The sequence below is a fragment of the Anopheles merus genome, chromosome X (assembly GCF_017562075.2).
Source record: "Anopheles merus strain MAF chromosome X, AmerM5.1, whole genome shotgun sequence".
Lineage (NCBI taxonomy): Eukaryota > Metazoa > Arthropoda > Insecta > Diptera > Culicidae > Anopheles > Anopheles merus.
This window is the reverse complement of record NC_054081.1, coordinates 22,214,851-22,242,249: the sequence shown is the minus strand read 5'-3', so window position 1 is coordinate 22,242,249 and position 27,399 is coordinate 22,214,851.

Sequence of the window (27,399 nt, the reverse complement as noted above, 5' to 3'; positions counted from 1 at the left end):
AAATTTTCCCTAGTTCTCCTATCGACTATCTCTAAGAAAATTTCTTTACTTTCCCTACAAATACCCCCTACCAACCATAGCTCCCCAGTCCTTGGCAATCGGCCTCGGTTGTACTTACGTTTTACGTTGAGGGACTCGTCGATCTTCACCGTTAGTCCTGGGCCTCCTATCAGCCGCCTATTCTCCTCAACATACGCACTACATTTTTCCCTAAGAAGCTTAAACCATTCGTTAACCGTTTTGCGGCTAACACCTGACTCAGCCCTAGTACGCTTCACGTGCGAGTTTTGCGACCACTCGAAGGTAATGCGGAGAAGTTGTGCAAGCGACAATCTTGAGTTTTGGAACACACTACCCTTTCGGATAGAGCATTCCGAACCTTCACAATTGTCGTTTGCACAAATCCATTTGTACGCATTCCTTCTTTGCGTACCTCGCAAAACCATCGAGTGGTAGCACTTCTCACATTCCTGTTCTGTCCTTAACAATCCTGCATCTTGCATCAGTCGCACTACCTGTTGCCTATCCTGCGTTAAAACCGCTAACTGCCCTATCGACTTAACCTGGCTAAGCTCGCTCATTTCTTTATCTAAATTTCTTTCTTTCCTCTCTGCTCTACACTTTTATAAAATTAAATTTCCGATAAATGCCGAATAAATCACCGTTATGATTTTAAAATTTCCTTAACAATTAAAAAATATCGCACAAAACACCAAAAACACAGTTTAACACCAATCCAAAAAAAACACCTTTGCTCTTGATGCTTTGGCTGTGATTTATTGCTAAAGCACAACCGATTGTTTACATTTTGGTTTAACGGTTTAACTGTCAAAACATGCAAATGACCCTATTGCCCCAACTTTAATCCCCGGGTAATTAACTGATAAAGCACATACCACCCACACGAACAAATAATTTATTATTAGCGTTAAAGTTAAAGTTCCACGTTTAAAGTTCTAAATGCATTGGAAAAAATTTGTTCTATTCAAATTACCGTATAAAATAAAATTACGATCGTAATTTTATCAGTTTATCAGTTAATTTATCAGTTAATTACCCGGGGATTAAAGTTGGGGCAATAGGGTCATTTGCATGTTTTGACAGTTAAACCGTTAAACCAAAATGTAAACAATCGGTTGTGCTTTAGCAATAAATCACAGCCAAAGCATCAAGAGCAAAGGTGTTTTTTGGATTGGTGTTAAACTGTGTTTTTGGTGTTTTGTGCGATATTTTTTAATTGTTAAGGAAATTTTAAAATCATAACGGTGATTTATTCGGCATTTATCGGAAATTTAATTTTATAAAAGTGTAGAGCAGAGAGGAAAGAAAGAAATTAAGATAAAGAAATGAGCGAGCTTAGCCAGGTTAAGTCGATAGGGCAGTTAGCGGTTTTAACGCAGGATAGGCAACAGGTAGTGCGACTGATGCAAGATGCAGGATTGTTAAGGACAGAACAGGAATGTGAGAAGTGCTACCACTCGATGGTTTTGCGAGGTACGCAAAGAAGGAATGCGTACAAATGGATTTGTGCAAACGACAATTGTGAAGGTTCGGAATGCTCTATCCGAAAGGGTAGTGTGTTCCAAAACTCAAGATTGTCGCTTGCACAACTTCTCCGCATTACCTTCGAGTGGTCGCAAAACTCGCACGTGAAGCGTACTAGGGCTGAGTCAGGTGTTAGCCGCAAAACGGTTAACGAATGGTTTAAGCTTCTTAGGGAAAAATGTAGTGCGTATGTTGAGGAGAATAGGCGGCTGATAGGAGGCCCAGGACTAACGGTGAAGATCGACGAGTCCCTCAACGTAAAACGTAAGTACAACCGAGGCCGATTGCCAAGGACTGGGGAGCTATGGTTGGTAGGGGGTATTTGTAGGGAAAGTAAAGAAATTTTCTTAGAGATAGTCGATAGGAGAACTAGGGAAAATTTGCACGACCTAATCCTCGAGAGTGTTGATTGGGGCACCACAATCATGACCGATTGTTGGAGAGCATACGACACTCTCGAGGATTATGGATACGTGCATAAAAAGGTGAATCATTCAGTTAGCTTTGTAAATCCAGAAGATAGGGAAATTCATACACAGACTATAGAAAATTTATGGGGTAAAATTAAGCCATTTTTGAGGAGCAAGGGAACAAACAAGAAGACGTTGATCTCGTACATCAGAGAGTACGAGTTCAAACGGTGTAGTACGAATGTTTTTGAAAGCATTCTGCTCGCCTTAAAAGCTGAGTAGGCCCAGCTTAGGACCAGCATAGGGACCAAGATCCATTTATTTTTTACGACTATTTTAATCACATTTTATCATTCAAGGTGGCTAGCAAATGCTGAGAAGTGTTTTAAGCACGATTAAAATAATCATGCTCACACATTTTCAGAACTCCGACCCCAACCTCCACGTGGTGCTGGCTGGACTACAACTGTTGCACAAAATGTGCAACAATTGTATACCAACTGGGGCGGGGGTGTTGTGTTTTTTGTTTGTCGTTTCAGATCACCGTTTTGCTGTCGATCAACGGATACATTTATAGTTTTGCTTGCAGCAAAACAAAGGTAGGTTACAATAATACTTACGTACCATTTTGTAACAAACTAATTATTGTAACTATTTTTTTCAGTAACTTTTATGTGCGACATCGAACCAACAATCCATCTCAGAACCATGTCCTGTCGACACTCTCACCAAGGACGGTTTTATATGATGTATGCGGCGTGCGTATGTATGGGAGTGAGTGTCAAACGGTACGTGGTTAATACTAATAATAAGAAAAACAATTGCTCTTGTAGTCACAATATATGACACATTTTCTTTTATATTGCTTACAGATACTTCATCTAAGCTGCTCAACGTTTTCTTCCTCTGCTGCGGTATCGGAATCGTAACATCGTAAATATGGTGAGTCCTTCATAGCACATGATTAGTAATTCTAACCATTAACATGCAATATTGTTTCTTCTACCAGGCCCCAGCGACCTATTTCTATTGTTGCGACAAATGTCAGCACGCGTCGTACGAATCATCGGTGGTATGCTGTCCGAAGAACAAAGCTGTGAACCCACAGCCCGATTGCACGATCAGCAAAGTTACAGCATAGCGTAAGGATCAACACCTGGAGCTCGCGTTGAGCTAACAGCACGACACCGTCAACGACACGATCGGTCACCCAACGCCATGCCCGTCGAATGATCCGCCCTCCACCGACCAATCTGCTGACGCCGATGGGCGCCCAATCGCGCAACTCGGAAACAGAATCTGCCTCACCCCCACGACCGTGACATTACTATTAGATAATAAAAGTGCGATCGATGGTTCGAACGTGACGTGATTTGAAAAAAAATGTCTGCAGACACTGCGTGGTAATTTTTTTTTATCCGAAATTCGTCCTTAAGATTTCCACCTGCTACAGTTGTATTGGATGCGTTATTCTGCTGTTCCGCTTTGGTACGCTTTCCGAGAGAGCAATCTCTCATCGGCTGACGAGCATGAGTGCCCGCTGTCTCGGTACCGGTAGGTAGGGAGATGAAACCCGGCTTTAGAGGAAAACAATTAGAAGGTCATTCGAGTCCACAATACAGCAACGAGATCAACAATCCGAACTGAATGTAATGTGTAACTTAATAGATAATAACTTTGTAAAAAAAAAAAACAGATTAAATAATAGGCCATAAAACGTTTTACTTTTTATTGGAGAACTATACACGAACTACACATCGTACTGTTCTCTCGCTCTCAGGCAGTTCGAGTTTTGGATTGAGTGATGGATTTATGTATGTATTTATTCATTAATTGACGTATTTAATTTTAACAATAACGTTGTAATTTTCAACGTACTTTGCACATTTTGTAAGCAATAAAAGTTTTCTACGAATATGTACATACATGCTGTTTTGATCGTCATTTGCTAATCATAAAATATTTAAAAAATAAGCATAAAATATAAAACATTACATTTTTAAGAAAATATACATTTATTCATTCTTATCATTATTGTGACAACATTCGCAAATATAATTTTAGCATCTCGAGCCTCCTGAGTAGAACTACACAGGACAGTGATACGTCTCTCGCGCGCGCCCTGGACGATACATTCGCAGTTAAAAAAAAAAAATTATGTCATGCGTAGAGACTTCGAAATGTTCGGACATCTAGCTATCGTGGAAAAACATACGCAAATTTCACGATATACATGATGTACAGATACATGATGAGTCACCGGAATGGCACCCACGGTTCGGAATCGTTTCCGAGCATTGCTACTCCGGCTCCGATTCCGAATAATTCAAACCGTCGATTCCGCCCGGAGCCGTCGGAGCCGTCCGGAGCCACTAGTCGACAGCTGGAGCATTCGGAGCCGTCCGGAGCTGTCGGAGCCGTCGGCGCCGTCCGGAGCCGTCCGGAGCCTTCGGAGCCGTTGGAGCCGTTGCAGCCGTCGGAGCCGTCGGAATTGTCCGGAGCCGTCGGAGCCGTCGGAGGCGTTGGATTTATGCGTATGGTTATCCTCGATGGAAAGAAGCGACGCATTTCTTTTGCGCAAACAAATCAAAGGTGGTTCTAAAGAACACACCTACGTGTAACTAACACCTTTTAGAAAACACAATGGATCACTTTTTGACCCCATTTTGAAAACAGCATCAAGCAGTCTTCTGAGATACACTCCTTACACAAGAAAGGATTACGTTATGTGGAGAAAACATTCGTTTCAATTAGGTCTAACGCCGTTCAACGCTGGGTGATGTGATCTATGTGATATGATTTGAATAACGTATGAGTTGGAGTGATGAGTTCTTTCTTTCTGAGTGATGAGGCAATTTCTTTGACCTGTACATAAATGCTCGCCTCACGAGTTAACGAGCAGTACGAGATGTTACAAGCCGTAGGTTATCCAGCCTCAGCTACAGCTGTATTACCTATTTTATATCGGTTATGCGGATTAAGTGATCGAACGCTACGTATTCGGCGTTTGCAAAAGCTGCTTTGAGACCAAACGCTCCATTGGATCACCATCTTAATCTACCGGGCAGTTAAAATAAGGATGACGAATCTTTATAATCAGCTGCTGTGAGCCAAGATAAAAAAAACTGTGACATATTCATATAGCGCTATTTGTTAAACATAGCCTTTATGACCAATTTGATTCGTAAGTATCCACCCATCCAGTTTGCATTATGGACCATGTATAAATATTTTCGTGTTTGGCCTGTTTCCATGTTTTTTGAAAAGAGTTTTGCTATACCAATACAATCGTCCAAGTTAAAAAAAACCACTTGTCACACAGCAATGTATATTCACACCTACATCCTAAAAAGAACAAAGGTAAATTATTGCTTGATAGCGAAAAATTAACGACGGTACTTATCGTCACACAAGTGTCTCACTTTGTGTGGCGTGTAAGGTTTGTTGTAGAAAATGTTGTAGCCGCAAGCGTTTTTATGCGATTATTAAGAGGAATGACTATTTGTCACCATAAAGTTGAATGAAGATATCACGAATTGTGATTACATTGATACATTGATACAGTCATTTTCGGGATTGGTTCAACCGCTTCAGTTCTGAACAAACTTGATTTAGATGATCAGTCTCAACTTTTATAATAAATTGACGATCGGATGTTTAATTTGGGAGTACGTAATTATCTGCAAGTAAACGAGGAATACTTTACCAGATGCAACCAAATCGGGCATTATATAACTTAGTTTATAATGTATAAAGCGCTTCTGAATTTGATAATTTGCAATGTTTACACAGCAAACGATTTTATAAACAACAATGGTGCTATGCTGTCAATTTGCACAGTGGTATCACAGATCAACCAATTCAGTTGGCGCGATTATCCGGGCCCGTACCCGAACGTTCGTTTTTAAACATAATAAATAAATACCGCTTAAGCGAAGAAAAAGATATTCCTATCTATTTTCAGTTATTTTCTCTAATATCTAACTTTCAGTAGGAAAGACAAAAGCATCAACACATTGGGAAAGTCTGCAACCGGATACGATTTAAATGCCATAACGATGATTTTTTTTCAAATGTGAAAAATTTCATGAAAATTTATGCGAAATATTTCAACCGCTTCAAACCCTTAGGCGCCGATGGCTATGCTATGCGCATAGCACAAAAATCATGCCCGAAAAAAAAAAGATGGCCGACACCTGCCGTACTTTTTGCTCACTTGCATCCAAGTTGCGTGCAAGCAAAACTTGTAGGGCCTTCTCTACTCTTTAGCCCAACATTCCCCTAATCGATTGCAAAAACCCCTAAGTGATTGCAAACATCCACAGCTTGCATGCAATATTCCCCTACCGATTTGCAACATTCCCCTAAGTGATTGAACTATTCCCTTATATGATTCGAAACCCTGTAAATGTCAGTGTACTATATATCATTCAGTAGAGCCCTTCACCCCATCACGTTAACATACACTACGCTCAACACGGCTTTGGCTCGCACGACATGTATCCGTGATCTGGGGGTGCTACTCGACCAGAAGATGTCATTTCGCCCTCACATTGATAGCGTTGTTGCGAAGGGAAATCAGCTACTTGGTCTAATTACGCGGACCTGTAGCGAGTTTACCGATCCCATGTGCGTCAAGTCGATCTTCTGTGCCATCGTAAGGTCGTGCCTACTGCTGCCCGATCTGGTGCCCGCTTGGCGTTGGCGACATCAATCGCCTCGAAGCCATTCAACGGAGAATCACCAGGTATGCGGGTCAACTCCTTCCATGGCAATCCCACCACCCGCGACCCTCCTACCATCAGCGGTGTCTGCTTCTCGAACTTGGACCACTCTGCTCTCGACGCAAAAACGCCCAATGCCTTTTATATTCCGGCTCTTTAACGGAGAGATCGATTCCCCGGCATTACTAGCCAGCATCAATTTGTTCGCTCCCTGTCGGATTCTTAGATCCAATTTCCATCTCCGTGTACCGCGTACCCGCAACAACCATAGCCAGGGACACCCATTATACGTATTTCCCTCGAGTTCAATGAAGTGTTAGATTTGTTCGATTTTAGTATGTCTACTTCCACGTGCAAGGAGAAATTGCGTCTACGTCACATTTAATGTTAGCTTATAACTAGAGGTTTATTTATATGCTCATGAATTTTATTATAAGGCTGCCGATGAGACACGATGTTCCGTCGGTTATTTATGTGAAATAAATATATATATATATATATATGAATATATAAATATAAACTATAGATTAATATTTTAAAGATTATAACTAACTTAATTTACTAAATTTTATTTCCCGCTCAATAAAATTAAACCGCCACTCTAAACACACCCGAACTACACGCAAGCTGTCACCGAAGTCCCGCACTCTCTCCAATCGATCTGCGCCGACTTCTCTCACTTCATTATCAGCACTCCAGTCGCATTTACACGTTATGCGAATCGTAGCGGCCAAGGTCGCGTTATGCACCCTTTTCCAAGTAGTCCTCTAGTATCGCGTTAATTTTCTCCGCAAGGCTCGTACCTCGGCTCATCTTACGCTCCAGAGACTCTATCCTGGACATAGCCATTTGACGGTAACCAGCATGAAAACATTGTCGCTCCGCCAGAGTAAGCCCGTGGTGTACCGCCCGTTGACGTGTTTTGTGTTGTTTTGCAGAATCGACATCGCACGTTGATCCTCCGTCGACAACAAAGGCTCCTTTGCAGGACTATAAACTTCCACTTCGAAGTACGCTGCCATCATACGATCTGCCCGTGAGGTCTCTTCTTGGCAATCGCATACGTGGAAGCTTGACTCCGGCTGCACAATGGATGTGTCGTTAGCGTTATCCGTGCATTTTCCGAAAATGAGCCATCCTAAACGCATCTTCGTGGATGTAGGTTGCTCTGGCTGTCCTTCTATAGTTTTCAAAGGTTTTGGTCAATATGAAATGGTTGATACCAATTAGTAAACGAGGAGAAACAGCCTCGTACGAGGCAGCTGGAATCGCTAGCAAATGCTTATATTTCCGCTTCAACTCGTTCACATTTACCGATTGGATAGGAAGCGATAACTGGCTGACTGTACGCACGTCGGCCATCGAAAATGCGGATGCGTTTTCTTCAGCACTGGACACTTGCACCACTACCCTTTCCGAATCACGTTCATCGCGTCGTTCTCCCGCACTGTACTGCAAACACAACGGGTTAAGAATGCCCCTGAACCCAAGTTGCCTGGCGAGCTCCTGCTCCATCAACGTCACCGTCGACCCCTCGTCTAACAGCACATACGTGTAAATTGGACCGCTCTCACCGTGCAGCTTTACCGGAACGTAACGCAGCAATGTACTATCGTAGCGCGTTCCATGATGATTTATCTTCACGCGTTCTTCGCTGGAGACACGATGCAACTTCCGGTGATGCTTAGCGACGCATCCTTGGACACCACTGTCGTCAAGCTTCGAGCACGGGCCGTAGTGCTTGCCCAAACATCGTTTGCACAACTTCAAGGTGCGCACATTGTCCCACCTATCAGCAAAGCTCAACCGGTTAAACACCCGACACTCCGCGATCGTAACGCACTTATCACTGTTACACAACTCTCGATGCCAATTGGGCTGGGGCTGATGCGTCTCCACGTGTTGCGCATGCACTTGTCGCGTAGTCGTCTTCTTCTTCAGTTGTGGAGGAGTTACCGCCATTGCTCCATCCGTCGCCTTCTGAATCCAGGCACTGAACTCGCTCATCGTCACACTTTTCATCTCCTGACTATGCATGCCCCAGTTCCAGCACAGATATGCCGGCATACGGTCCACCAGCTCTTGAAGCAGTGCTGCATCGTACAACCTGTCAGAAGATCCGCTTGCCTTTATAGTTGAACATATTTCAACAATTTTTTTTCTTCTTTTGGCTCAAGGCTTCTTCTGCCGGTCAAGGCATGCCTGTACCATACTACTTGTGGGTTTGGCTTTCAGTGACTTATTGATCCCCCCATAGCAGGATAGTCAGTCCTACGTATGGCGGCACGGTCCATTTGGGGCTTGAACCCATGACTGGCATGATTTCAGCAAATAAATCGCCGTATTCGAAAAAACTATCGAGCCGCTCGGACTTAATCGACGGTGATTCGCGAATTTGTTCGAGCAACGTATTCACTAACACATCCGGTCGCCTCAATATTTCGACATCCGGACGATTTTTCAAGCGCGCTCAATATTTCCTCCAGATTGTCAGCGTGCCGGAGACGGCCTTGCACCGTTCGTAGTGCTTTTTCCCGCAACGCTCCTTACAATCGAAGGATATTTTCGTCTTCGGTAAACCCAAACGTACGAGACGATCTTCGAAAGTTAGACAGCAATATCGGCCATTCCTCGGTATTCCCATCGAATTAAGGGAGATCATAGCGCACTGCTTGACGGGCTACTAGGGTAAGTGTACCAATTGCGGCTATAGCACCAATTATGGCTATAACGATCACTATTTCTGCTCTAAAACAGTCTTTTTGCATTCTAAAACTACGGAAGGATTTTTCTTTTCAAATATGAACATTTTAAAACATTTGTGCTTCATAAGTTCCATGCTGGTCACTTCCGTTTGTTAAATATCACCCTTATAAAATGTGTTGGCAAGATTTTTGGTATCTCTTACCATTTTGCTAAGAGCAGCACTGTACCCGCTTGGCAAAGAGTAACTCATTTTGATGCCTCTCGCTACCCCTGGACTTAGTTTTAAAGAAATCATGCGACACACTCGCACTCCACTACCCCATCCCATGGAAAAACGCTCCCACCATCGAGGTGTTGACCAAAATTTCGCTGTGTGCATGAGAAACACACTCGCACTCCTCCAGCCCTCCATAGCCGATCGCTCCTACCGTTGCGAAGATGGGAGAATTTTTGCTCTGAGCGTGAGACCCTGAAGCGCAAGAGATGACACTATGTGTAAAGACAATCATAATTCGATATGGTCAAAATGCGTCGATTGTCGTTTCATTTATCTGGTAATGATGTTTTCACTTCATCATAATTTTAAACGTTCACAACTAGGCTGATAACAATATTTTAAATGTAAATCAGAATAAAATCAATTCATTTGAAGTAAAATAAATTCCATTATACTTTATTTTGACCAATGATCAACACTTGTACATAGTGCCATTTACTTTGTGTTCTTCACTCTCGCGCTGTGTTGTGATCGTTCGAAACTCATTGCCAGAACGAATGCAAATTTCATTTGGGAAGGATCGGTGTCGGAAGATGCAGTGAAAATTATGAAATGTTAATAGAAAAGTGATTAAGTAAATCGTGAAAGATGTCAACGCAGGCGTAAATGCAGTTTGTTTTGTTACATGATCTACGGGTAAGTGCATGCATAAGAAGAAGAATCTTCCAAATGATGTGTGTGTTCTATCAATCGTATTGCTTTTAATGTTTGTTTATTCTTCTATTATTTTCCATCACACCTAGCTATTTCATTACCAAAGCTCCTGATAACAGATCAAAGCAGATGGATCGGGCATACAGAGTCGCCGTTTAACTTAAAATATCTTCGTGATCGGTAAGTTTTAAATAGTAGTAGTTTTGTTCACCATTCTAATGCTCGATTTACCTTTCATTCCTCAAGCAAACACATCAAACAGCATGTTTTTTTTCAACAGCACGCACCATCGGTGGAGCAAGCAGCTAACGTTTTGTTCGCCCAGCACACACTGCACACTTACTGTAGGAATTTCCTGGAATTTTTTGGTCGGGCTCATCAACGGACCCACCATTCCCGCGAGCGTAGGCCGACCAAAAAATTCCAGGAAATTCCTACAGTAAGTGTGCAGTTTTTTATTCACAGTACTGTTTGGCAAAATATCAATTCTTGATGGCGCGTACTGGCGATCAAATCGTTAGCTGCTTGATCCACCGATGGTACGTGCTGTTGGAAGAGAAACACTTGCTGTTTGATGCGTTTGCCTGAGGAATGAAAGATATATTGAGCATTGGAATGGTAAACAAAACTAGTATTATTTAAAACTTACCGATCACGAAGATATTTTAAATTAAACGGCGACTCTGTATGCCCTATCCATCTGCTTTGATCTGTTATCAGGTGCTTTGGTGATGAAATAGCTACGTGTGATGGAAAATAATAGAAGATTAAACAAACATTGAAAGCAGTACGATTGTTAGAACACAAACATCATTTGGAAGATTCTTCTTCTTATGCATGCACTTACCCGTAGATCATGTAACAAAACAAACTGCATTTACGCCTGCGTTGACATCTTTCACGATTAACTTAACCACTTTTCTATTATCATTTCATAATTTTCGCTGCATCTTCCGACACCGATCCTTCCCAAATGAAATTTGCATTCGTTCTGGCAATGAGTTTCGAACGATCACAACACAGCGCGAGAGTTAAGAATACAAAGTAAATGGCACTATGTACAAGTGTTGATCATATGGTCAAAATAGAGTATAATGGAATTTATTTTACTTCAAATGAATTGATTTTATTCTGATTTACATTTCAACAATTGTAATCAGCCTAGTTGTGAACGTTTAAAATTATGATGAAGTGAAAACAACATTACCAGATAAATGAAACGATAATCGACGCTTTTTGACCATATCGAATTATGATCGTCTTTACACATAGTGTCATCTCTTGCGCTTCAGGGTCTCACGCTCAGAGCAAAAATTCTCCCATCTTCGCAACGGTGGGTGCGTTCAGCTGTGGAGGGCGGGAGGAGTGCGAGTGTGTGTCTCATGCACACAGCGAAATTTTGGTCAACACCTCGATGGTGGGAGCGTTTTTCCATGGGATGGGGTAGTGGAGTGCGAGTGTATCGCATGATTCCTTCAAAACTAAGGCCAGGGGTAGCGAGAGGCATTAAAATGAGTTACTCTTTGCCAAGCGGGCTAACCATAATTTCATCTCAAAATCATCATTTTGGTGCAAAATATTAGTTATTTAACGACTACGCATCAAAATTCACCAAAGCTTGACTCCGGCTGCACAATGGATGTGTCGTTAGCGTTATCCGTGCATTTTCCGAAAATGAGCCATCCTAAACGCATCTTCGTGGATGTAGGTTGCTCTGGCTGTCCTTCTATAGTTTTCAAAGGTTTTGGTCAATATGAAATGGTTGATACCAATTAGTAAACGAGGAGAAACAGCCTCGTACGAGGCAGCTGGAATCGCTAGCAAATGCTTATATTTCCGCTTCAACTCGTTCACATTTACCGATTGGATAGGAAGCAATAACTGGCTGACTGTACGCACGTCGGCCATCGAAAATGCGGATGCGTTTTCTTCAGCACTGGACACTTGCACCACTACCCTTTCCGAATCACGTTCATCGCGTCGTTCTCCCGCACTGTACTGCAAACACAACGGGTTAAGAATGCCCCTGAACCCAAGTTGCCTGGCGAGCTCCTGCTCCATCAACGTCACCGTCGACCCCTCGTCTAACAGCACATACGTGTAAATTGGACCGCTCTCACCGTGCAGCTTTACCGGAACGTAACGCAGCAATGTACTATCGTAGCGCGTTCCATGATGATTTATCTTCACGCGTTCTTCGCTGGAGACACGATGCAACTTCCGGTGATGCTTAGCGACGCATCCTTGGACACCACTGTCGTCAAGCTTCGAGCACGGGCCGTAGTGCTTGCCCAAACATCGTTTGCACAACTTCAAGGTGCGCACATTGTCCCACCTATCAGCAAAGCTCAACCGGTTAAACACCCGACACTCCGCGATCGTAACGCACTTATCACTGTTACACAACTCTCGATGCCAATTGGGCTGGGGCTGATGCGTCTCCACGTGTTGCGCATGCACTTGTCGCGTAGTCGTCTTCTTCTTCAGTTGTGGAGGAGTTACCGCCATTGCTCCATCCGTCGCCTTCTGAATCCAGGCACTGAACTCGCTCATCGTCACACTTTTCATCTCCTGACTATGCATGCCCCAGTTCCAGCACAGATATGCCGGCATACGGTCCACCAGCTCTTGAAGCAGTGCTGCATCGTACAACCTGTCAGAAGATCCGCTTGCCTTTATAGTTGAACATATTTCAACAATTTTTTTTCTTCTTTTGGCTCAAGGCTTCTTCTGCCGGTCAAGGCATGCCTGTACCATACTACTTGTGGGTTTGGCTTTCAGTGACTTATTGATCCCCCCATAGCAGGATAGTCAGTCCTACGTATGGCGGCACGGTCCATTTGGGGCTTGAACCCATGACTGGCATGATTTCAGCAAATAAATCGCCGTATTCGAAAAAACTATCGAGCCGCTCGGACTTAATCGACGGTGATTCGCGAATTTGTTCGAGCAACGTATTCACTAACACATCCGGTCGCCTCAATATTTCGACATCCGGACGATTTTTCAAGCGCGCTCAATATTTCCTCCAGATTGTCAGCGTGCCGGAGACGGCCTTGCACCGTTCGTAGTGCTTTTTCCCGCAACGCTCCTTACAATCGAAGGATATTTTCGTCTTCGGTAAACCCAAACGTACGAGACGATCTTCGAAAGTTAGACAGCAATATCGGCCATTCCTCGGTATTCCCATCGAATTAAGGGAGATCATAGCGCACTGCTTGACGGGCTACTAGGGTAAGTGTACCAATTGCGGCTATAGCACCAATTATGGCTATAACGATCACTATTTCTGCTCTAAAACAGTCTTTTTGCATTCTAAAACCACGGAAGGATTTTTCTTTTCAAATATGAACATTTTAAAACATTTGTGCTTCATAAGTTCCATGCTGGTCACTTCCGTTTGTTAAATATCACCCTTATAAAATGTGTTGGCAAGATTTTTGGTATCTCTTACCATTTTGCTAAGAGCAGCACTGTACCCGCTTGGCAAAGAGTAACTCATTTTGATGCCTCTCGCTACCCCTGGCCTTAGTTTTAAAGAAATCATGCGACACACTCGCACTCCACTACCCCATCCCATGGAAAAACGCTCCCACCATCGAGGTGTTGACCAAAATTTCGCTGTGTGCATGAGAAACACACTCGCACTCCTCCAGCCCTCCATAGCCGATCGCTCCTACCGTTGCGAAGATGGGAGAATTTTTGCTCTGAGCGTGAGACCCTGAAGCGCAAGAGATGACACTATGTGTAAAGACAATCATAATTCGATATGGTCAAAATGCGTCGATTGTCGTTTCATTTATCTGGTAATGATGTTTTCACTTCATCATAATTTTAAACGTTCACAACTAGGCTGATAACAATATTTTAAATGTAAATCAGAATAAAATCAATTCATTTGAAGTAAAATAAATTCCATTATACTTTATTTTGACCAATGATCAACACTTGTACATAGTGCCATTTACTTTGTGTTCTTCACTCTCGCGCTGTGTTGTGATCGTTCGAAACTCATTGCCAGAACGAATGCAAATTTCATTTGGGAAGGATCGGTGTCGGAAGATGCAGTGAAAATTATGAAATGTTAATAGAAAAGTGATTAAGTAAATCGTGAAAGATGTCAACGCAGGCGTAAATGCAGTTTGTTTTGTTACATGATCTACGGGTAAGTGCATGCATAAGAAGAAGAATCTTCCAAATGATGTGTGTGTTCTATCAATCGTATTGCTTTTAATGTTTGTTTATTCTTCTATTATTTTCCATCACACCTAGCTATTTCATTACCAAAGCTCCTGATAACAGATCAAAGCAGATGGATCGGGCATACAGAGTCGCCGTTTAACTTAAAATATCTTCGTGATCGGTAAGTTTTAAATAGTAGTAGTTTTGTTCACCATTCTAATGCTCGATTTACCTTTCATTCCTCAAGCAAACACATCAAACAGCATGTTTTTTTTCAACAGCACGCACCATCGGTGGAGCAAGCAGCTAACGTTTTGTTCGCCCAGCACACACTGCACACTTACTGTCGGAATTTCCTGGAATTTTTTGGTCGGGCTCATCAACGGACCCACCATTCCCGCGAGCGTAGGCCGACCAAAAAATTCCAGGAAATTCCTACAGTAAGTGTGCAGTTTTTTATTCACAGTACTGTTTGGCAAAATATCAATTCTTGATGGCGCGTACTGGCGATCAAATCGTTAGCTGCTTGATCCACCGATGGTACGTGCTGTTGGAAGAGAAACACTTGCTGTTTGATGCGTTTGCCTGAGGAATGAAAGATATATTGAGCATTAGAATGGTAAACAAAACTAGTATTATTTAAAACTTACCGATCACGAAGATATTTTAAATTAAACGGCGACTCTGTATGCCCTATCCATCTGCTTTGATCTGTTATCAGGTGCTTTGGTGATGAAATAGCTACGTGTGATGGAAAATAATAGAAGATTAAACAAACATTGAAAGCAGTACGATTGTTAGAACACAAACATCATTTGGAAGATTCTTCTTCTTATGCATGCACTTACCCGTAGATCATGTAACAAAACAAACTGCATTTACGCCTGCGTTGACATCTTTCACGATTAACTTAACCACTTTTCTATTATCATTTCATAATTTTCGCTGCATCTTCCGACACCGATCCTTCCCAAATGAAATTTGCATTCGTTCTGGCAATGAGTTTCGAACGATCACAACACAGCGCGAGAGTTAAGAATACAAAGTAAATGGCACTATGTACAAGTGTTGATCATATGGTCAAAATAGAGTATAATGGAATTTATTTTACTTCAAATGAATTGATTTTATTCTGATTTACATTTCAACAATTGTAATCAGCCTAGTTGTGAACGTTTAAAATTATGATGAAGTGAAAACATCATTACCAGATAAATGAAACGACAATCGACGCTTTTTGACCATATCGAATTATGATCGTCTTTACACATAGTGTCATCTCTTGCGCTTCAGGGTCTCACGCTCAGAGCAAAAATTCTCCCATCTTCGCAACGGTGGGTGCGTTCAGCTGTGGAGGGCGGGAGGAGTGCGAGTGTGTGTCTCATGCACACAGCGAAATTTTGGTCAACACCTCGATGGTGGGAGCGTTTTTCCATGGGATGGGGTAGTGGAGTGCGAGTGTATCGCATGATTCCTTCAAAACTAAGGCCAGGGGTAGCGAGAGGCATTAAAATGAGTTACTCTTTGCCAAGCGGGCTAACCATAATTTCATCTCAAAATCATCATTTTGGTGCAAAATATTAGTTATTTAACGACTACGCATCAAAATTCACCAAAATTTCATCAAAAATATGCCTTTTTTCTGTACGTCCATGATTGGTACAACTAACCTTCGGTGTACCAAATATCGCAGTATGCTATGGATGCTTTGTTGACAACTGTCGTTTTGGTCGTAGTGCGTAGTTTACAAGTGATCAAATCGGGGTTTCTCTTGGTTTTTTCGCATTATAAAGTGTTATTTTGTGTTTTAAGCATCATTTTCTTGTAAAGTGATCAAACCAGTAATCAGTGGAAAAGTCAGTATAATGAAATCGAATCAGTTTCACCAAAATAATACAGCTTTGAATGACTTTCATACGAAGATAGCGAAATCTGAAGCCGCTCGTGTCGCCTTATTGCCAAATGCGCTTTTGTTCTTCGCTGATCGATAGTTAGTGCTAGTCTTGGCTAGAAGTATCTTGGTCAGAAGATAGTTGAACTATAGCTACGATTCTTTATTTAAACAAATTCCAACAGACCACTCTGATTGTCTGTGCTCCTCTTCGTATCGCGCTGAAACGGTGGCTGGCTTCAGTATAGCTTCCAGGTGATGTGAAAGATTGTCAGGTGTGTGTCCAGTGTTAGAAAACGGATATTTTAAAATGTTAATTTTACGTATTTAATGGTGGCTACATACATTATATTGGTGCAGTGAACTTATTTTTACTTGATTTCAGTTTCAGTCCAATACTTATTTTTACAGGCGTAAAATCGGTATATTGATGACATATTGCAGCCATAATTGGTACACTTACCCTATTTGGCTTTGGCTCAGGTCACTCTCTTCGTTGACCGAAATCCGTTTAGCCGTTGAGCAAGAAAGCGATTCCTCGGGCGAAAACGAGGTTCGCTCGCGGCTCTTACTGAGCCGAGCTACTTCCGCATCCTTCTCCCGTATCAAAGTTATCTCGTCGTCCTTCTTGCCGCTCGCTAGTTTTGTCTTCATTTTGCACTCCACGCATCACAATGTCCTCGTCTGCACTGTTTTATCCACGTATGCGCACATTCGTAATGGTACCATTTATTGCAAAAATCGCACCGCAATAACGAATCTACCGAATCCGCCTTATCGCGCACCGCAAACGTTAAGTCCGCGATCACTGCACTTTCATCTTGCATATTTGCACAACACGATCCGGATGCGTTGGCTGTGTATTTGTATGTACGTGTACCTTACTGAACAGTCCTTTGTTCTCAGCGCTAACTGCGCGATATAATTGAGCTAGTAGAGAACGAGCCGAATTCGCACAGCTCGTGTGAGAGATTATTTTATTATGCCTTTAACACTCTGGGCGCTGGCATTTTGCATTAGTTTTCGGCGGAGAAAACAGTACAAGATAAGAGAGCGATGAGAGCGTTTCATTGGCTTACGATCGTTCACTCTCTTTCCGATCCTCACGTACGATGCCGCTTCTGCAATATGCGCTCTCTCTTTCTTTCCGCTGCAATGCGCTCTGCTGAGAGTTGCTGAGAGACCAATCACAGAGAAGGGGAGTGAACAAAGCTGTGATTCCAAAGCGAGCCACACAGCGCCCAGAGTGTTAACGGCACAAAATTTTAGTAACCAAGAGAGAAAGTAATCTAAAGATTCGACCGCTTCCACGCAGGTCCGGGATCAAAAAGAAAGCCCCATTCCGCAGTCCATGCGGTCACCGGATATCCGTCAAACGTTCGGTCGATCTCTTTCGTTCAGTCCGAACGTTTATCGTCCAGTCCGAGACCTCTAGCGGCCGCTAGCTGAAATACGGATGCTCCTTGTCGATCCTCGAACGACAGCGTCCCCGCTGCGCAAATTCGAGCAGTTTCCTGCGCAGGAAATGTACCAAAATCTGCGCTAGCCAGCGCAGATTTTGCCCCGATCCCCGCGCGGGACTTCAGCGATTCCTGCGCAGGCCTGCGCAGGTTTAGCGCCATCTGTTGGCGAAATAAACGAACTATTTTTGGCGGCGGAGCAAAAAAAAACGGTGAAAAATTTCAAAAATATTGGCGCCCATTTTTTCGTCTGCTTCTTCTACCTCCCTCACCCTGCCATGCCTTACTTGAGCTTCAGCCCGTGCCTTCGACCGCCCGCTGATTGGGTGTTGTGGTTTATGCGTTGATTCATATATGTGCATTGCGCGGTTGTGTGTTGTTATTGGTGGGTGTTAGCATTTATTAATTTGTGTGTGACCTTCAGACGATGCGGGAGAAGCTGGATTGGGATTTAAAGTGTTATCGGTGTATTGATGATTTGTTTTATTTCGTGCCGCTGCTGATGAGACCATTCGATGCCCATGCCAACCGAGGGTGACTAAGTCTATTTAAAACAAGCGTAGGAGAAAGTCTAACATTAATATAATATTTTTAAATTTGAACATGTTTGATGCTTCAACGACCTTCTTAGCATTATGTAGCACAATGTATAGTGGCTTTTTTTATGTGCCGAAATCTGTCTCGAGTTTTCGGGTCGCGACACACACACTCACAGCGAAAGTGACCGTTCACTCTATCATGTCGCGATTCCCCACCCCGCCCGGCGCTAGAGATGAGGATGCGCTACAAGAAAGCTGAACCAGCCTTTCTTCCGATAAGGTAGCCGTACTCGCTCGTGCGTGTGCGTGGGTTCGTAGGTGCGTTTTCGCGTGCGCGCGTTCGGAGGTGAGTTATCGCGTGCGCGCGTTCATAGGTGCGTTATCGCGTGCGCGCTTTCGTGGGTGCGTGCTCGGGTGCGCGCTTACGTGCATATGTGTGTGCGCGCATACGTTCATGTGTGTGTGTGTGTGTGCATGTGTGTGTGTGTGTGTGTGTGTGTGTGTGTGTGTGTGTGTGTGTGTGTGTGTGTGTGTGTGTGTGTGTGTGTGTGTGTGTGTGTGTGTGTGTGTGTGTGTGTGTGTGTGTGTGTGTGTGTGTGTGTGTGTGTGCGGAAACCCCCAAACTGTTGATTCTGATGCGTAAATTTTCATCCGCTGCGACTACAAAGTCCATGAATTTTCGATCTCGATACTGCCTTGGAAGGGGTAAGGCTCGGTAGGTTCATGTCCTTTGTTCAAGTGTATTCCGTGCATTTGTCGCGCCACGGCGGTAGACCCGGCAGCAACAAAGTCATAACAAACTCTTCCCCGGTACGGATGGCGTTTCAAAGTTATTTTTCTTATTATTATTCTTGTCATTACGGCCTACGCGATCATGCCGGCCTTTTCAGGACTTGACGTACACGTAGCCGGATAGTCAGCTCTAGCTACGGCGGACGGTTGATACGCGGTTAGAACCCACGACGGACATGCAGATGTGCGGAATGATGGCGGTGCCGCGGGCCCGCTCATATCCAGCGTGCAACTTGTGATCTGAAACCGTTGTGCACGGTTTAAGCGATAGCGATCCGTCTTGACATGCTGTCAGATTCGAATAAAAAGGAATACGCAGCTCGCGCTGCGCATGATTTAGCGTCCAAGCTCCAACTAAACACATCGTGTTTATTTAATATATTTGAAAGAACATAACATGGCGATCCTGCCAGGAGCAACAGCAACATATTAGGAAAACGCTAATTATGGCATACGTATAGCATTGCCATACGTGCAGAAGTGATATTTCTTGCATTGTGACATCAAAAGAGCAGCAGTAGCAAAGTGCGGTGTAATGTGTCCATATAAAAATGCGTCACATGATTGAACCAGAGCAATAGTATTTGGCGTAGAAAAAAATCGAATTAACTGTTTCTGTCATCGCCTCACTGAGTTCATCGCCTACTGAGTTAAAAAAAAAGAAGAGAAAAAAAGTTAACGTGTGAAAAAAGCAGCAACCGTTCCGGCCCTCTTCTTTCCGGACTAATACGTGACACCAGTTCACTGTATTAGTGTGCATATTTTAAAAAAGTAAAAAAAAAGTTTTGGTGACAAAACAAACAACGCCCCTCATCGTGAATCATCGTGTTCGTTGTCTAGTGTGTGTGTCAAGCAGAAATTTTGGAAAACAATACGAGCAACACCCTCACCGTGAATCATCGAGTTCGTCGCTTTTGTGTGCATCAAGAAAAAAAAAATTTGGTGACAATCGCGTTCGTTGTCTATTGTGTGTGTCAGGTAGAGGTTTTGGGTAACAACAAATAACATTGTATTGTTCCCTAGTGCGCCCTGTTGTTGAGTATGCTTCTGTTGTCTTCTGTACTAACAGGGCAGGTTGGAATAACAAACTCGAAGGCGTGCAAAAGCGCTTCACTAGGTGCTTATATCGTCGCCTCTTTTGAAATTCCACCACCTCATTACCGTCATACAGTGATCGTTGCATATTGTTCAATCTCGACACCCTCGAATCTAGACGAACTAAAGCATGTGTGTCATTTATCAGCAATTTGTTACGAGGGAATATAGACTTGCTACCCCAACTTAGTTGGTATGTTCCTTCCAGGTGTTTAAGAAATCGGACTGCTCTTGAAATACCTTTCCGCAATACAGCTGAACGATAGCTCATAAAATAATGTGATATTTTTGTGGTTTCCAAGAAGTATGTTGCCGAGTCGACTGTCTGATTGCTACTAATCCTTTTATATTTTCGTCATAACCCTGACAGTCCTGCTAACACTAATACTAACGTAATCCTATGTACCCTTTTCCTATAATCTTACAATCTATAAATTTGCAGCCATTTAGGCGCCAACATTCCCGGTCACCAAAAACGAATGTTTTAATATTCAGCTATTCTATGAATTGGCTAGCTATTCTATGAATTGGCCTACGAATTTCCTTGCCATTTGCGCATTTCAACGTTACTACTCTTGTAACACCATCTTTTCCTGGGTGTAAATCCACTACTCTTGTCATCGGCCATTTACATACGGCAACATTGTCTTCTTGTAGGATTACTAATCTTCCTGGCTCAATCGATATAGCATTTTTGTTCCACTTTGCTCTCTTCTGCAATGTACTTAAATATTCGCGATGCCAACGATTCCAAATGTGTTGCATGTGTTTTTGTATCAGTCTCCAATGGTTTAATCTGTTTGTTGGCACATCTGCGATATCTACCTCCGGGACCGTTTGTAAGTGATTCCCTACCAAAAAATGCCCTGGGGTAAGTGCTTCCATATCATTTGGATCTTCTGATATTGCCGTAATTGGTCGAGAATTTAGACATGCTTCTATTTCGGCTAATAAGGTTGATAAATCTTCAAACGTTAAATGCCCTGTACCTAACACGCGCTTTAAATGAAATTTCATAGATTTCACCGCGGCCTCCCACAGACCTCCAAAATGTGGTGCAGCTGGGGGTGTAAACTTCCACTTCATGTCTCGTTCGGCGCACCATCCTACAACCTCGTCTTGATGTGTATCAGAATTTAGTAATTTATACAGTTCGCGCAACTTATTGTTCGCACCTCGGAAGTTTGTGCCGTTATCCGAATGCAATTCCGTAACATGCCCTCTCCTCGCAACGAATCGACGCAGTGCAGCTAAAAATGCAGAAGAGGTTAGATTTGATACAAGTTCGATATGAACTGCTTTTGTTACGAAACAAACAAATATTGAAATATAGCCTTTTGTGGGCACCGCCCGTCGGTGTGTGCCCTTTACCAAGATCGGTCCTGCGTAGTCCACACCGCTAATTGAGAACGGTCTAGCTTGTCTCACCCTCTGCTCTGGAAGATCAGCCATTGGCTGCTGAATCAGTTTTGGTCTACAACGAGTACATTTCACACAGTTGAAAACTGTACGTTTCGCTACATTGCGCGCTCCCACTATCCAAAACCTTAAATGCATAGTGTTTATCATCAGTTGAGCCCCAGCATGACGAAGTATCTTATGGTACTTGTCGGCAATCAACTCTGCAATTCTGTGCTTTCCTGGAATAATAGCAGGATGTTTTTGTTCGTCTTTTATGTCGGCGTTTGACAACCGACCTCCTACTCTCATGACATTATCTTTGTCCAATATTGGTGTAATTGCTCTCAATGGTGATTTTCGCACTACTTGTTGCCCTTGTTTGATACACTCGTATTCAGTTGCATAGACTTCATTTTGAACCAATCGAATGATTGTCCTTTCAGCTCGTTTTAGTTCCCTCAACTCAAAATAAGATTTGCGATTGATTCGCTTACGATCGAAGAAACGATGACAATATGCGACAATCCTTTTTAGTTTTGTGAATGAGCCTACTCTCTCGCATAGTTTGTTTATAAAACTTTCCTCTTTCACCATACATGTTAATGTAGTTTTCGTTTGTTTTTCTTCTTTCGCTGTCTCACAAGTGTTTCCTGACTCTATATTTTTAGGCCAATGTTCTGGGTCTTTGACTAGCCAATCTGGTCCATGCCACCAAAGCTTATCCTCAACAACATCTGCGGGATTTCTACCTCTCGAAACCGCATCTGCTGGATTATGAATCCCAGGCACATGCCTCCATTCAAATTCTTTTGTTGCATTTTGTATTTGTGATACTCTATTCGCCACGAATGTTTTCCAACGACTTGGAGACGATTTCAACCAATAAATTACTGTGCTAGAGTCTGTCCAACAAAATGTTTCGTATCGATCTTCTGTGGCCCTTTTCAGTTTTACCAATAGCTTTCCTAATAAATGAGCTGCGCATAGTTCTAATCTAGCTATTGTGTGTTTTGTAGCTAATGGAGTGACCTTTGATTTCGATACAAATAATCGCGAAACAATTTCCTCTCCATTCGTGCTTCTCACATATACGCAAGCTCCATAACCCTCTTCAGAAGCATCACAAAATCCGTGTATTTGAATCATACGTGCTCCTACTATCGTTACGCATCTCGGTACTTGTACTTCTTGTAAATGTGTTAACTGCCTCTCAAACAATTCCCACTCTTGTCTCATTTGCTGTGGAATTTCTTCATCCCACCCGTATGAGTCATCATTTTCTCTTTTCAATGACCAAACTCTTTGCATGAATTGTTTTGCTTTTGCTTTAACTGTATCCACAATCCCCAATGGATCATAGATTTTTGAGATTGTTCTTATAATCGATCTTTTTGTATATATCTCACAAGTTTCTGCTTTACTAATTTTTACACCTAGAGTGTCTAAGATCGGATTCCACACAAGTCCTAATGTTGATACTGCACCCTCTCTTGACTTCAATTCAATTACCCTTTGTACATTGTCAATTTCGGTTTCAGATGGTAATATATGGGGACAATTAGAAGCCCATTTTCGTAAAGGAAATCCACCCATGGCTAACGCTGCCTTGGTTTCTTTGCACAATTGTTTTGCTTCATTCTCTGAATCCGCACCAGAAATAAAATCATCCACGTAAAAGTCATTTATACGCGATGCTGCTAGTGGGTATTTTTCCTTATTGTCTTCTAGCACCTGATTTAGGGTTCGTATAGCAAGAAATGGCGCTGATGCCGTTCCGTACGTTATTGTATTAAGCTCATATGTTTTTATTTTTTCGCTTGAATGTGATCTCCAAAGTATTCGTTGGAACTTTCGATCCTCCTCATGAACCCACACTTGTCGGTACATTTTTTCAACATCACCGACCACTGCTATGGCTCTACGTCGCCATCTTAATAAAATATCCGTAGTGTCTTGCTGTATTGTTGGACCTACTTTTAATATATCATTGAGAGATCGACCATTTGACGTTTTGCACGATCCATCAAAAACTACACGACACTTTGTCGTGGTGCTATCTTGCTTGAAAACAGCGTGGTGCGGCATATAGTAACCGTCACTACTATTTTCATTTTCTCTGACACTCATGTGCCCCAAAGTGATGTATTCCTGCATAAATGCTTCATACGCTTCCTTCATTTTCGGTTCCCTCTCAAATCTTCTCTCAAGTCCAATCAGCCGCCGTAAGGCTACTTCCTTGGACTCTCCCAATTCCCTCTCCGCCTTGAGTGGTAATCGCACCACGTATCTTCCATTCTCATCACGCCTTGTTGTTGCTAGAAACTGATCTTCGCATTCTCGTTCCTGAACGTTCCACAAATTCTGATCTTGAACTTCTTCGATATTAAAAAATGTGTTCATCAAAGAAGCTATGTCGTTTTCTCCCCCTTGACTAACAATTGTGCATGCCATTGATTGATTTAAATTATTATGCTTGTATGCCCCACTCACAATCCAACCTAATTCTGTTTCAAGTAGTGTTGGTAACTCATGATCAAGCTTTATCTTTTTTGCCTTTATCATTTCAACAAAGGTGTCTGCCCCGATCAACATATCTATTGAGCCCCTTTCATAGAATGTAGGGTCCGCTAATCGAACATCTTTTGGTAACTTCCAACCTCGTACGTCCATTGTTTCGGATGGTAAATCGGTAGCAATTTTTGGCAAAATTAAAAATTCTAAGCATGTTGTGTACTCAGTGGTGAGTGATCGAATGGTACCCACAACTGATCCTGCAACTCTCATAATAGCTCCATCCACACCAGCTATCTGTTCACTCACGCGGGCTCTCTTCAATCTGAGTTCTTGTGCCACTCTCTCCGTGATGAAATTTAATTGAGAACCGTTATCGAGTAATGCTCTCACTTTGTATGGCTGATCGTTAACATCTAGAATTATAATTTGCTCGGTAGACAATATAACTGTTTTCTTTAAACAATTTGCTTGAGCCGTAGCAGTTAATCTTGACGTTGACGGAACCACTTCCACTTCAGATAATCTTCCTATCTTACACAGTTTCGAATGGTGCTTTCTTTTACACTGCTGGCACACATACGTCGATCTACACTCACGTGATGAGTGTCCCTTTCGCAAGCAATTAAAACATAAGCCATGTTTTCTTACTATCTCCTCTCGATTTATCACTGACGCTCTTTCGAATCTCTCACACACATACAAAGGATGCTGTTCGTTGCACAATGGACACTTGAGATACCCTTTAAATGTATTGTTCGTTTGCTGTACTGGTAATGCCACATTCCTACCATCTCTTCTCGCCTGCCTGCCGGTCACCATGATCGAATTAGCCGAATATTGGTTGCAAATATTTTGCGCAGAGCTCTTTAAAATGTTCACTCGCTGTTCCAAAATTCCACTAGATTTTTGAATTCATCTGTTTTGAAATCCACCGAATACTGCTCCCACGCCACTAAAGTTTTACTGTCCAGTTTGTAAAACAATAAACTTGTTAACGGAGTGTCCCACTTGTCGACAGGCTCGTTCAAACGTTCTAACCCTCTGACTAATCTACTTGCTTCGTTCATGATACGTGCCAATTCTTCCGTCGAGTCGGTTTTCATTTTTTCTAGAGAATAAAATGCCTTGAAATATTCCCTTTTTAACACCTTAGAATTATCATAACGTTTTAGCAAAGCTTCCCATGTCACGTAATAATTATCGGCCGTTATTTGCATGTGTTCAAATTGATGCGCAGCATCACCCTTAAGCGCCGATAATAAATATTGCAATTTTAACACTTCCGGCATTTCTGTCGAGTCATGCACCATAGATGAAAATCTGTCTTTGAACGTAAGCCATTTTGTTATTTCACCATCAAAGCTTGGAAGGTCAACCTTAGGAAGGCGCAGATGATTTTGAGTTCCTGCACTAATAGTTGTGTTAACCTGTGTAGTGTTCAACCCACTCGACGCCCCAGAATGGGAACTATTTTTTAATAAAAATGCCCTTACTTCGTGAGACCGTTTGTTAAATTCACGCCGATCTTTTTGCATGATATCGAACGCTTCCGAATCATCTACCGTTTCGTTGAATGCTTTACGTAATTCCGTGAACTCACTAACCAACTCTTCTAACTGTTCCAACCGACTTGGTATCTGATATGCATCGATTGTTGCATCAAAGGATTTCGTAAACTCTTCGAAATCTTGCAAAGTGTTCATAATTTCTACCCTTTTTAAATTGAACATTTTCACTCGTTTATCTGCTGCTGGCATTTTGCTCCCAATAATTGTTCTTTAGGCACTTCTTAACACAATTTTTAATTAAATGCACAGCAATGAGTTCCGTACCCCTGGAAGTTGTCGACACCTGAACTAATACGCGCGCAGCTTTGGGTGCCAAGTATGGCGCTAGGATAGTCACTCACGCACACCCACTCCACTACTACGGTTGAACGACACTCACGCGTTCGAAAATGTTCTGCGCTGACACTAATTATCCACAAATACGTTAATACTGGAAAGTTCACGCACGCACTAAATTCAGCTATTCACCGTATTACAACTTCGCACCTTTCGTCGTCGCACAGTTCGTCTTTTGCTGTTTACAGACAGCCCACAGATACGCAGCTCCTTTCGTGGCTTCACGTCCTCTCTCTCTCACACACACACCAACAATGAGTGTCCGGCTCCTGCAGCAGTAGCATCCACACGAATGGAGTGGAGAACACACCGTTCTGCTAAGAAATCCAATATTTCTTTGCACTCCCACTTGTCGCTCGGTAACCAAATAGCATAAACCACAAAAATTAGCAAAGAATATCCGTAATTCGGATCCAGTTCGAAGGACCAATGAACGATAGCTCATAAAATAATGTGATATTTTTGTGGTTTCCAAGAAGTATGTTGCCGAGTCGACTGTCTGATTGCTACTAATCCTTTTATATTTTCGTCATAACCCTGACAGTCCTGCTAACACTAATACTAACGTAATCCTATGTACCCTTTTCCTATAATCTTACAATCTATAAATTTGCAGCCATTTAGGCGCCAACAACAGCTTTTGGCATTAACGGCCCGTGGCTAATTTGTTTGCGTCAATTCAATGAACATTACCGCGATTTCAATTTCTAATTTTATGTTCCGGCTCTTTGTTATTCTTTCTAATTATGTCTCTGTTATTCTTAATTTCTTTTTGTTTTAAATATTTTCCTCTTATCCGCTGCTTATTCTCCTTTCACTATGGATTTCCATTCTGTTACATCCTTTTCTATTTCCCTTTAGTTTAGTTAAGTTATAGTTAGTTTAGTACCAATAGGGCTAACTAGGTTTTAAGCAATTATATGTTCAACCCCAGAGGCAGACATATTGAAATTAATAAATGAAATGAAATGAAATACAAGTTACACCCTTACCGAGGATCATCGAGTTCGTCGCTTTTGTGTGCATCAGGCTAGAGTTGTGGTGACAAAACAAACAACGCCCCTCATCGTGGATCATCGTGTTCGTTATCTATTGTGTGTGTGTCAGGCAGAAATTTTGGACGACAATACGAGCAACACCCTCACCGTGGATCATCGAGTTCGTCGCTTTTGTGTGCAAAAGGCAAACATTTTGGTGACAATCGTGTCTTTGTTTATTGTGTGTGCCAGGCAGAAATTTTAGGCGACAATACAAGCAACACCGTGGATCATCGAGTTCATCGCTTTGTGTGCAGCAGGCTAAAAC